The sequence below is a fragment of the Heptranchias perlo genome, unplaced genomic scaffold, assembly GCF_035084215.1.
Source record: "Heptranchias perlo isolate sHepPer1 unplaced genomic scaffold, sHepPer1.hap1 HAP1_SCAFFOLD_55, whole genome shotgun sequence".
In the NCBI taxonomy this organism is placed as follows: Eukaryota; Metazoa; Chordata; class Chondrichthyes; order Hexanchiformes; family Hexanchidae; genus Heptranchias; species Heptranchias perlo.
Window position 1 is genome coordinate 3,024,182 of NW_027139570.1, and position 12,176 is coordinate 3,036,357.

The 12,176-nt window shown below is 44.3% G+C and overlaps 5 non-coding genes across 5 annotated transcripts; 3 read left to right on the forward strand and 2 right to left on the reverse strand.

The window, feature by feature from the left end:
- Window positions 1–2,076: 2,076 nt before the first annotated feature.
- trnav-cac (transfer RNA valine (anticodon CAC)) lies at window positions 2,077–2,149 on the forward strand. The gene has a single exon. It is a non-coding gene; the product is annotated as a tRNA-Val (tRNA).
- A 6,424-nt stretch (window positions 2,150–8,573) lies between these two features.
- Window positions 8,574–8,647, forward strand: trnan-guu (transfer RNA asparagine (anticodon GUU)). Its single transcript has one exon. It is a non-coding gene; the product is annotated as a tRNA-Asn (tRNA).
- A 440-nt stretch (window positions 8,648–9,087) lies between these two features.
- Window positions 9,088–9,160, forward strand: trnav-aac (transfer RNA valine (anticodon AAC)). The gene has a single exon. It is a non-coding gene; the product is annotated as a tRNA-Val (tRNA).
- A 2,497-nt stretch (window positions 9,161–11,657) lies between these two features.
- On the reverse strand, window positions 11,658–11,741 carry trnal-cag (transfer RNA leucine (anticodon CAG)). Its single transcript has one exon. It is a non-coding gene; the product is annotated as a tRNA-Leu (tRNA).
- A 78-nt stretch (window positions 11,742–11,819) lies between these two features.
- trnak-cuu (transfer RNA lysine (anticodon CUU)) lies at window positions 11,820–11,892 on the reverse strand. Its single transcript has one exon. It is a non-coding gene; the product is annotated as a tRNA-Lys (tRNA).
- Between the last annotated feature and the right edge of the window lie 284 nt (window positions 11,893–12,176).

Below are 12,176 nucleotides of genomic sequence, written 5' to 3' on the forward strand. Positions count from 1 at the left end.
CCCGTTAACACGCTCGAGGGGCAGAGTGGCCTCCTCCTGTTCCTATGTAACAGGATTGAGGGGCTGATTGGCCACCAGATCTGGTGCAAGGTGCTCCAGGGGCTGAATGGCCTCCTCCTTTTGCTACCTGACAGGGTTGAACGGTTGATTGGTGTCTAGTTCTTGTATAACAGGCTCGAAGGGCTGAATGGCCTTCAGTTCCTGTATAACAGGCTCGATGGGCTGAATGGCCTCTTCTTGATTCTATGTAACAGGCTTGAGAGGATGATCGGCCTTCAGTAACGATGAAACGGGCTTGCTGGGCTGTATGGCCTCCTCCTTTCCCTGTGCAGCAGCCGTGAAGGACTTGCCGCCATTTTGTCCAAGATGGCCGCCGTACTTACAGCCATTTTGTCCAAGATGTCCCGCGAACTTGCCACCATTTTGTCTAAAAATTAGAGCCGGACCTTTCAGGAGCGAGATTAGAAAACATTTCTACACACAAAGGGTCGTAGAAGTTTGAAACTCTCTTCTACAAACGGCAATTGATACTAGCTCAGTTGCTAAATTTAGATCTGAGATGGATAGCTTTTTGGCAATGAAAGGTATTAAGGGATATGGGCCAAAGGCGGGTATATGGCGTTAGATCACAGATCAGCCATGATCTTCTCAAACGGTGGAGCAGGAACGAGGAGCTGAATGGCCTACTCCTGTCCCTATGTTCCTATGATATTATTTATGTGGAATTCCGGCAGGCATTTGATAAGGTTCCACACATGAGACTATTGGCAAAAATGAAAACACATGGATCTTGAGGCAATGTATTGACATGGGTAGAGAATTGGTTCGGAGATGGGAGACAGAGAGTAGGGATAATGGGTACATACTCCAATTGGCAGGATGCGACTAGTGGTGTCCCCCAGGGATCTGTAACTGGGGTCTCAGCTTGTCACCATATTTATCAATGACTTAGATGAAGGAACAGAGAGTTGTATATCCAAGTTTGCTGATGACACTAAGTTGGGTGGTACAGTAAGTAGTGTGGATGCGAGTGAAAAGTTGCAAAGGGACATTGATAGATTAAGTGAGTGGGAGAAACTATGGCAGATGGAGTTCAATGTGGGGTAATCCACTTTGGACCGATGGTCAGGGTATTTACCAAATGGTAAGAAGCTCGGAACTGTGGAGAAGCAGAGAGAATTAAAGGTTCATTTACATAAATCAGTAAAAGCTAACGGACGGGTCCAAAAATAATTTAAAAGGCTAACGGAGCGTTAGCCTTTATCTCAGGGGGCTGGAATATCAAGAAGTGGAAGTTATGTTCCAGTTATATAAAGCTCTGGTTGGACTGCGTCTGGAGTAACTGCGTTCAGTTTTGGACACTGCACCTCAGGAAGGATAGATTGGCCTTGGAGGGGTTGCAGAGCAGATTCACCAGAATGTGACCGGGGCTAAAAAGGTTGAATTATGAGGACAGGCTGCATAGATTGGGCTCGTCTTCCCTCGAGTATCGAAGATTGAGGGGCGGTCTGAGCGAGGTGTTTAACATGTTCAAATTATTCGATAGAATAGAGAGAGAGAATCAATTTCCTCTGGGGAATCAAGAACGAGGGGGACATAATCTTAAAATTAGAACCATGCTATTCAGGTTCGAAATCAGGAAGCACTTTTTTACACAAAGGGCAGTAGAAGTCTGGAACCCTGTCCCCCAAAAGGCTGTGAATGCTGGGGGTCAATTGAAGCTTTCAAGACTGAGATCGATAGATTTTTGTTGGGTAAGGGTATCGAGGGATAGCGAGCAAAGGCGGATAAATTGATTTGAGGTTCAGATCATCTCTGATCTAATTGAAGGGCGGAACAGGTTCAATGGGCTGAATGGCCTCCTCCTGTTCCCAATGGAAATGTTGAGAAAATGCTTTGTTGAGGCTGTGACGTCAGGGTCAACCCCTGTCCAAACAAGACAGGCCACATTTGGGAGTTTAATAACTTTGAAATGAACATTTTTCTTTTGTGACTTGTGCAACTTCGATCAAGTGAATAGTTATGAATGAGAATCAATACAGTCATTCTAACTTCTGGCTGGTAACCAGATCAGAGGTTTCTGTAGTGTAGTGGTTATCACGTTCGCCTCACACGCGAAAAGTCCCCGGTTCGATCCCGGGCGGGAACATTATTTTGGGGCAGATTTTTCTGTCCTCTGTGAAAGAGCCTGTTTTGTTCAGTTCGACACAAATTCGTGGTCTCACGAGCACTGAACATTTTAAACGGAGCCCTTCAAAATACAGTGTGTAAAATGAGAAGGAATAAAAAGTTCATCGCACAAAAGACATTATTAAACTTTTCCAACATCCCTCAGTGGCCTTTCATTCTGCAAAATAACGTTATCGGTTAATTAATGGTGAATAACAAAAATATTGTTTTTTTTTCTTCCATGCGATTAATATAACAAGTGTTCAAAAGTTGCTCTTCTGGCTGGAAATCGCACCCCGGCCGCAGTGGTAAAAGCGGCGAATCTTAACCACTGGACCACCAGCGAGTTTTACTTACAGCATTATCAGATTTAACGAGGATTTCCATTTCTCTGTGATTCAGCTTTTAATCCTTTTTGGCTACTGATTGCGAATATTCCCGTCATTAAATAGGAATAAAGTACAATAGGCTCAGGAAAACCCGGGGAGGTGGCATCCCGCTCACCGAGCCTTTCCAGCATCATTTATATCACCAAGCACTCGAGTGAATGAACCTTTCTCCGGGGGGGTCTCAATGTGGAAAGGGTGGCGAGGCAAAGTGCTATTTATCCGTCAGGATGGCCGAGCGGTCTAAGGCACTGCTTTCAGGTCGCAGTCTCCTTCCCACTTCCGACATTGGTTACTTTGACTCCTATTTTATTTCTTGCTTGAGCTGCAGTTGATTTTTCGGCCCAGTTGATTTGCTCTTCCCGCAATAACCAACCCGGTCTCGATCCACGGCACGTTTTGACGCCCACCGGCTCATCCCTAAACCAACCTTTAAACGAAAATATGCTTTAAACACAAGGTCGCAACTATGGAGAGAGCAGACACTTGGGGAAATGTACCATCGGAATTCGAGTAGGCCATTCAGCCCCTCGAGTCCGCTCCGCCATTTGATAAGATCATGGCTGAACTGTGATCGAACTCCATATACCTGCCTTTGGCCCTTATCCCTTCATACGTTCTTTTGGCAAAAAGCTATCGATCTCAGATTTAAAATTTGCAATTAAGCAAACATCAATTGCCGTTAGGGAAAGAGAGTTCCAAACTTGTTCCATCCTTTGTGTGTGGAAATGTTTTCAAATCTCACTCCTGAAAGATGTAGCTCTAATTTTTGGACTGTGCCCCCAAGTCCTAGAATCCCCAACCAGCGGAAACAGTTTCTCTCTATCCAGAAAATGTCAATGACACAGTCAATGAAAGGTGCAGTTCACGAAGGCGACTCACCAGCACCTTCTCAAGATCAATTAGGAATGGGCAATAAATGCTGACCTTGCCATTGACACCCACATCCCATGAATGAAGACAAAAAAAGTCGCCTGCATGGCCGAGTAATTTCCTGCTGCGAAACGACGGGAGGAATGAAACCGTCGGCTTCAGCCCTTTGAACGAACTGTATACACTTGCCGTCGAGCTCAATCCCCACTTGGTCCTCTGCCCCGAATATCCACTACATCAGAAAATCCTCCATAACATAGAATCACAGCATGAAAACATCATACAAGGAGGCCATTCGGCCCATCGTGCCTGCGCCAACTCTTTGAAAGAGCTATCCAATTAGACCCGCTCCCCTTCCCTTTCCCCATAGCCCTGCAAAATTTTCCCCTTCAAGTATTTATCCAGTTCCCCTTTGAATGTTATTATTGAATCTGTTTCCACCAACCTTTCAGGCAGTGCATTCCAGATCATGACAACTCGCTGCGTAAAAACATTCTCCTCGTCTCACCCCTGTTGCCAATTACCTTAAATCTGTGTCCTCTGGTTACCATTCTTTCTGGCACTGGAAATAGTTTCTCCTTATTTATTCTATCAAAACCGTTCATGATTTTGAAGACCCCTGTTAAATCTCCCCTTAACCGTCTCTGCTCTAAGGAGAACAACCCCAGCTTCTCCAGTCTCTCCACCTCACTGCAATCCCTCATCCCTGGCACCATTCTAGTAAATCACCTCTGCACCCTCTCCAAGGCCTTGACATCCTTCCTAAAGTGTGGTGGGCAGAATTGTGTGATGGCCAGCTGGGGTCTAACCAGTGATTTATAAAGGTTCAGCATAAGTTCCTTGCTTTTGTACTCTATGCCTCTATTAATAAAGTCAACGATTCCGAATACGTTTTCGTTTACAATCTCTTCAACTTGTCCTGCCACCTTCAAAGATTTGTGTACGTATACCCTCAGGTCTCTCTGTTCCTGCACCCCCTTTAAAATTGCACCATTTATTTTAAAGAGCTGGCCAAGGCACGATGGGCCGAATGGACTCCTGCGATTCCATGATTCCATGTTTTTGATTACACCTCTATGAAGCGCTTTGGGACATCCCCCAGAAGTGGGAGTCAGCAGTTCACTTTCTCCCTTAACACTTCCATCTGACCTGGGCTGGACTAAATAGGTGTTTTCGTGGTGTAATGGTTATCATGTTGGCGTCACACGCGAAAAACTCCCGGTTTAATCCCGGGACAGAAACAATTTGCTGGAACTTGCTCCTCACAAACCTCCAGGCACGAGCTTTCTCTCGTGTAAATTGGGCTGCAATCCTTTCACATTCAACAACGGCTGCACCAGATTCCTCGTCTCATCACCACTGAACACTTTGAAGCAGACTCCAAAAATAAAGTGCGTAAAATGAGAAGGGATGAAAGTCAGAGAAGTTCGCGTCGTTTCGACATTTACTCGGCAAACTTGTTAGCATTTCGTTCAGTGTGAACCAGAAAGTTGTGGGTTTATTAATGGTAATTGAAAGAATCATCTAAGAGACTTGTATAATTTTGCGTAATTAAGTGAACTGTTTTGTAAAAACAAATGCGCTGACCGGGAATCAAACCCGGGCCATAGTGCTGAAAGCGCCGAATTCTAACCACTCGATAACCATAAACCCGACTTATACATTGTCAACAGATGGTTATAAATATATTGGGCTGCAGCCGTGTTAGATTGAAAATATATTTCTGATTTGTAAGATGTAAATGCATTTCATGACTGCTGCTTACAAATCTATTTAGATATATCTTTTAGTTATTCCTTTTTTGTGGGGTATATATTGTAAATGTATTTTCTGGATATTTATTTCTCTATGTCTTACTTTTCATTACACACAAATACATAACACAGATACACAGAGATATAATGATAACCACCAAGCAGTTACACCCAAATGTATTTATAAGTGTCACAGGTGCAATCATATATATTTATAACAAGATATATCATATTGTAAAAATAATCAAAATAAATTTATAAATGGCACACATAACTTAAACACTCAATTTATAAAGAAGCATGACATCCATTTATACACATCCATAGTTTAAATTTTCACACCGTCCTGTTAGCAGTCCTGAACAAAGTCCAAACACCGAAAGTCTCAGCGTTTTTTCAGATGCTGCCCGTCCTGTTATGTATTTTGAGCAGTTCCTTTCCTGTGATGTGATGATTCTGGGTGCCGGGTGTGTGTCATTGGATTTGCTGCAGTCATGCTGCCGCGGACAGGTGAAGGCTGCTTCTGTGGCTGCCTGATACCCGGTGGGAGTGGGCGGGATTTGGAAATCTGAAATAAATGAAATGGTGCATGAGAAACTTTCATAAAGGTAAATAACCCGATCGCTACCATCAGACCTCGTAGCGCAACGTTAGTGCGTCTGAATCTAAATCAGAAAGCTGCGTATTTAAATCACGGCGGGGGTCGCATTTGGTTTTAGCGCTGGTAGAATTCTGAATAATTCCGGAATTCATTTTGCATTCCCTTTTTCACAATAAACAGAACCCTGCTCTGAATTATGCCTCACTAGTTCCCCAGTGTCAGGGAGAGAAGCGTCTGATTCACTCATTTATTTATTGCACGAAACATACGCAAACACACTTATGAATTCAAAATCAGCCTGCAGCTCCACACGCACAGAGATAAACGCAGTCAGATAGACAGGGAAAAACCGGGAAAAAGACAAACCGGTTTGTCACAGAATTGCCTGTACCTCCACGGTCGAATGTCAGGGCTTTTGTTGTTCGCTTTCGTTCCACACCCTGGAATTCAGGAGAATCTGGTACATGGTTTGTTGGATAAGGCACGGGCGCGATGGCCCGAATGGCCTGCTTCTGAGCTGTATCCTTCGAAGATTCTGAACTCAGCCCCTGGGAGGGGAGGCCGGTTCATGTGGAAAAAGATCCGGATGAGAATGATCTGATTCATAAAGGGGAGGGAAATTAGGGAGCTCCTTCGGAACATTAATTACTTGAAAATGAAGACATTTTCCAGAGTATCTTGTTTGGTTTTGATGAATGAAATGTTTGTAAAAAGGCATCCGTGGAGAAGGATTGTGAGCTTTTAGGACTAGAGGGGAAATGAGGAGATTTTTTTTTTCACACAGAGTGTTGTTCCGATCTGGTAGCCACTCCCTGAAAGGGTGGTGGAAGCAGCTTTCATAGGAACTTTCAAAAGGCAATTGGACAGGTACTTGAAGAGAACTGATTTGCAAGGTTACGGGGAAAAGGCTGGGTTTTTTGGACTAAATTGGACAGCTCTTTCAAAGAGTAGGCACGGCAACACGGCCGAATGGCCTCCTTCTGTGCTGTAATAGTCTATGATTCTGGTCCATGATTTTAGTGTGGGACAGGAGAGATGTTGTTTAAAGAGAAGTAAAAATGTCCCAATCAGAGCAGAGAGAGGTGACTGGTCAGTTCCCCTCTGCCCAGTATAAGTCAGCAGCGGTTACCAGTTCGCTTTACACGCGAACGGCCCTGCTTTCGATCCTGGGCGGACAATTTAAGTTGCAATTGCTGTTTACAATCTATATTAATGACTGAGATGAGGGGACCGAGTGTAATGTATCTAAGTTTGCTGATGGTACAAAGGTCGGTTGGAAAGTAAGCCGTGAGGAGGACGCAAAGGGAGGTGGACAGGTTAAGTGATTGGGTAAGAAGGTGGCAGTTGGAGGATAAAGTGGGAAAATGTGAAATTGTCCACTTTGGTAGGAAGAATAGAAAAGCAGAATATTTTTTAAAAGGTGAGAGTCCAATAAATGTCGGTATTCAGAGGGAGTTTGGTGAACTTGTAAACAAATCACAGAAAGTTAACATGCAGGAACAGCAATCAATTAGGAAGAAAAATGGTATGTTGGTCTTTTTGAAAGGAGGTTGGAGTATAAGAGTAAGGAAGTCTTGCTGCAATTAAATAGGGCTTTGGTGAGAACACACCTGGAGTACTTTGATGTCGTCTACATGGATTTTAGCAAGGCTTTTACAAGGTCCCAAATGACAGACTGGTCAAAAAAGCTGCGATTGCACTAGAGAGGGTACAGAGGAGATTTACGAGGAGGTTGCCATGGCTGGAGAATTTTGGCTGTGAGGAAAGATTGGATAGTCAGGGGTTGTTTTCTTTGGAACAGAGGAGGCTGAGTGGTGATTTAATTGAGGTGTACAAAATTATGAAGGGCCCAGACAGAGTCGAGGCGAAGGACCTATTTACCTTAGCAGGGAGGTTAATAACTTGGAGGCAGAGATTTTAAATGATTGGTGGAAGGATTTAAGGGGAGCTGAGGAGAATTTTTTTCACCCAGAGGGTGGTAGGGGTCTGGAACTCACTGCCTGACTGGGTGGTCGAGGCAGAATCCCTCGTGACATTTAAAAAAAAACTTGGATATGCACTTGAAGTGGCGTAACCTACAAGGTTAAAGACCGAGTGCTGGAAAGTGGCATTCGGCTGGGTAGCTCATTTCCGGCCGGTGCGGACAGGATGGGCCGAATGGCTTGCTTTTGTGCCGTAAGTTTGCTGTGATTCGACAAAATTGGCAATTCTTTTTTGTAACAGCATATTCCCAACCCAGGCCGCCGTGATGAAAACACCGAAGCCGAACGACGAGGCCAGCAGGAAAGGCATGTAAGAGTGTTAAATATATCAGGGAGTGTTTGCATTCGGTACAATTAATATTTCAGCTCCCAGTTACTGCAGATCAGGGATCAAAACCTGACATCAGCATCAGGACGCTCAGAATATTTTCTTTTTATTCGTTCATGGGATGTGGGCGTCGCTGGCGAGGCCGGCATTTATTGCCCATCCCAAAAAGCCCTTGAGAAGGTGGTGGTGAGCCGGCTTTTTAAACCGCTGCAGTCAGTGTGGCGAAGGATCTCCCACAGTGCAACGAACTAACAGACAAAGCACCGGTGGGCGCGCCGGTTGCAGGAGAGCTGGTTGGCGGTGATATCGATGCTTTGAGCGAGACCAGACCGTTCCCATGTTTCCACAAACAATGTCCCATCCTTTATTTCTGGAAAAGTAACACTGATAGTGGACAATTGCATTTCTGTGGCTGCAACATGTAACTTTGGCTCGGTGACACGCTGCTTTAGTGTATCTTGCAAGAAAAAGGACCAGACGGTCTCTGTGGCGCAATCGGTTAGCGCGTTCGGCTGTTAACCGAAAGGTTGGTGGTTCGAGACCACCCAGGGACGAAAATTGCACCTTTTTCGTCCCACTTTTGGATTCATTGCCTCATTCTGATAGCACTGAAGCCGGTGCCATGTTTCAATTCCTGATCAGCAGTAACTGGGAGCACTTTAAATGGCTCCGATCTCTTCATCTCATTTCAAGTTTTCTAATGTGTGATTTGGCTGCAAGAAAACACTCTGTGAACAATGTCATCTGAGCATGCCTGATTCGCCATAATTTACACTGCGGTCGGATATCAGGCACATGAAAAAAAAACAGTGAAATGTTTGTGTCGGCGCGATGCTCTGGGATTCCCTGCCTGACCATCGTCACCGATCCTTCTCTGCAGCCTTCCGAAATACAGCGCAGTAAATGTATCTCTGTGAAATGAGCTCCTGGACAGTAATGCGGAAATTAGTTTGGCTGAGGGGTTATATCCCTATCACGAGGTTGGAGGTGTCAGGTTTCCGTAGTGTAGTGGTTATCACGTTCGCCCAACACGCGAAAAGTCCCCGGTTCGAAACCGGGCGGAAATATTTTGAAACGTTGTCCCCATTAAAAATGATTAAATATTTAACGATTCACATTGCTGATTAAATGTGAACAAAGTCCATATCTCCCAGCCCTGTTAATGCAGTCCGCTGAGAGCAGGCGATGAATGCCAGCGTGATATTGGGGGTGAAGGCTGCTTCCAATGCTGTCTCATTCCCGGTGGGATCTGGCGGAGATTTGATAAGCCTCATCCATTCAACCAATATATGAAACGGTGTTTGAGAAACATTCAAAAATATAATAACATCCAGGAGCCTGTCTTCAGAGTGCGTCGCGCAAAGGTCTGACTCCGGATTAAAAGGCTGGTGAACTTGCTTCTGCTTTCTGAAATGTACTTGTCCATCCTTCAGAGGTCATGGGAAATATGTTTTTTGCCTTTCGAAAAAAGACGCGAAAGTTAGAGACATGTTTTGTTTTCAACACGGCTGGTGAAATGGCCGGACTATCATAAATTCGGAGTCGCCTTTGAAACATTTAAAGGCGACTACCTAAAAATCACTTCGTGCAAATTTAAAATCACGGTTCCTATTTATTTCGGTCTGAAAGAAATAACGATAAACGTGTCAGTCAGTGCCCGCGGTGAGACGGTGATGAACTTGTTTGCTGCGAAGTTCACCGCTGGGCTAAAGTTGACGCCGTTTCAAGGACGCGAACCCACTCAATGCAAAGGATGAGCTCATAACCAACAGGTCCCGTCAACGTCAAACATCTCCTTTCTTGTCTAATAGAGGGAGCAGAGGCGTGTCCATCATCAGACGCCAGCAACTTTAAGAAATGGAACAGATAAAGGCATAGATGCAAGTTCTAAATCTTTTCAATGCAAAGTTATTTCACTTTATTTGAAGTGCCGTGAGGCTAAAAACGGGTCCGAGATGATTTGCGTTCACTCGTGACTTGTTTTCCAGTGTTTGTCCGTCAGGTTTGCAATTCAATTTGTATTGGATATTGAAGATATTTCAGGATGATTGCACATCATAACATGTGTAAAGCAACCATCTTGATAACTTCAATCATCACACACTCTACATCGACGCTGCAGAGACCCCAGCACCCCTTTCAATATTGTTTTTCTCAACTCACAGTTTTCAAAAGGGAATTGGATAAACGCTTGGATCAAACTTTTTCAGGGTTATGGGGAAACAGCAGGCGAGTGGGACGAACTGGACAGCTCTTTCAGAGAGCTGGCACTGGCACGATGGGCTGAATGGCGCTATCTTATTCTATGATTCTATTAATAGATCAATTTCCGCCTTTCACTGAGCCTCCCTAAATGGAGCGCAGTAATCGTGTCCCTGTGAAATGAGCTCCTGAACAGTAATACGGAAATTAGCGTGGCTGAGCGGTTTGAAACTCTGGTTAGGCACCTAACAGGAAATTTCCTCTCTAAGATTGATTAGTTTATCAATTATCTCCCCCCTTTCGATCTTAAATGTCTTTACATATCTTTTTGATCTCTTCTTCTACTGTCATGCCCACAATACGAGTCTCCCTGGTAAATACTGAAGCAAAGTGATTATTTAATATTTCTGCCATTTCGCTGTCATTGCCTGTGAGTTTGTCGTGTGTCTCCCTTAGTGGCCCTATTATCATAGAATCATAGAATCATAGAAGTTACAACATGGAAACAGGCCCTTCGGCCCAACATGTCCATGTCGCCCAGTTTATACCACTAAGCTAGTCCCAATTGCCTGCACTTGGCCCATATCCCTCTATACCCATCTTACCCATGTAACTGTCCAAATGCTTTTTAAAAGACAAAATTGTACCCGCCTCTACTACTGCCTCTGGCAGCTCGTTCCAGACACTCACCACCCTTTGAGTGAAAAAATTGCCCCTCTGGACCCTTTTGTATCTCTCCCCTCTCACCTTAAATCTATGCCGCCTCGTTATAGACTCCCCTTAAGAGACATGTTTTGTTTTCAACGCGGCTGGTGAAATGGCCAGACGATCATAAATTCGCAGTCGCCTTTGAAACATTTCAAGGCGACTACCTAAAAATCACTTCGTGCAAATATTCCTATCCTAAATTTTCTTTGGCTGTTGATGTGTCTCGAATACTTTGCTTTTTTTGATATTCCTTTTTTGCCTTTCCAATAGATCTTCAGACTTCTTTCCCAGTCTTATCACATTCCCCTCTCTCCTTTATTGCCTAGTGTGTGCCCTTTTCTTCAGTTTAAATTTTGCCCTTGTTTCTTTATTCATCCCTGGTGTGTCATTTCTGGCGAGTTTGTTCTTGCTTTTTAGTGGGGTATATTTCTCCTGGACTCTATTTATCACCGTTTTAAATGTTTCCCACTGCTGTTCTATTTCTTTGTCCAGGTCATTAATATGTCAAACATATCACCGTTTGAAACTTCTCAAGTCACATTTCCATGAAAAAGCCAGTTGCTTTTGTGGGAGGAGCAAATCAACTTGGTCGAAAAATCAGCTGCAGCCCAATCCACAAATAAAATATTTTCACGACTTCGTAAAAATAAGCAATGTCAGAAGAGGGATTCGAACCCACGCCTACCGGAAGAGATTGCGACCTGAACGCAGCGCCTTAGACCGCTCGGCCATCCTGACTACAAATTTAACGTTTCATTATGCATCAATTCTGCACCGTTGGCCAGTGAACGCAACATAAAAGTTTTAAATGATACTCGCCCAACGTGGGGCTCGAACCCACGACCCTGAGATTAAGAGTCTCATGCTCTACCGACTGAGCGAGCCGGGCCTGATGGTACATCACCGCCTTATCTATTATTGCAGCAAGCAGGAGAAAGACTCCATTTCAAATTATTGGAATCAATTCTGAGTGACAGGATCAACTGTCACTCCGAAAGGCACGGACGAATCAAGGACAGTCAGCATGGATTTTTTAAGTGGAGGTCGTGTCTGACTAACCTGATTGAATTTTTCGAGGAGGTGACAAGGAGGATCGATGAGGGTAGCGCAATTGATGCAGTCGACATGGATTTTCGCAAGGCTTTTGAAAAATTCCCACATGGCAGATTGGTC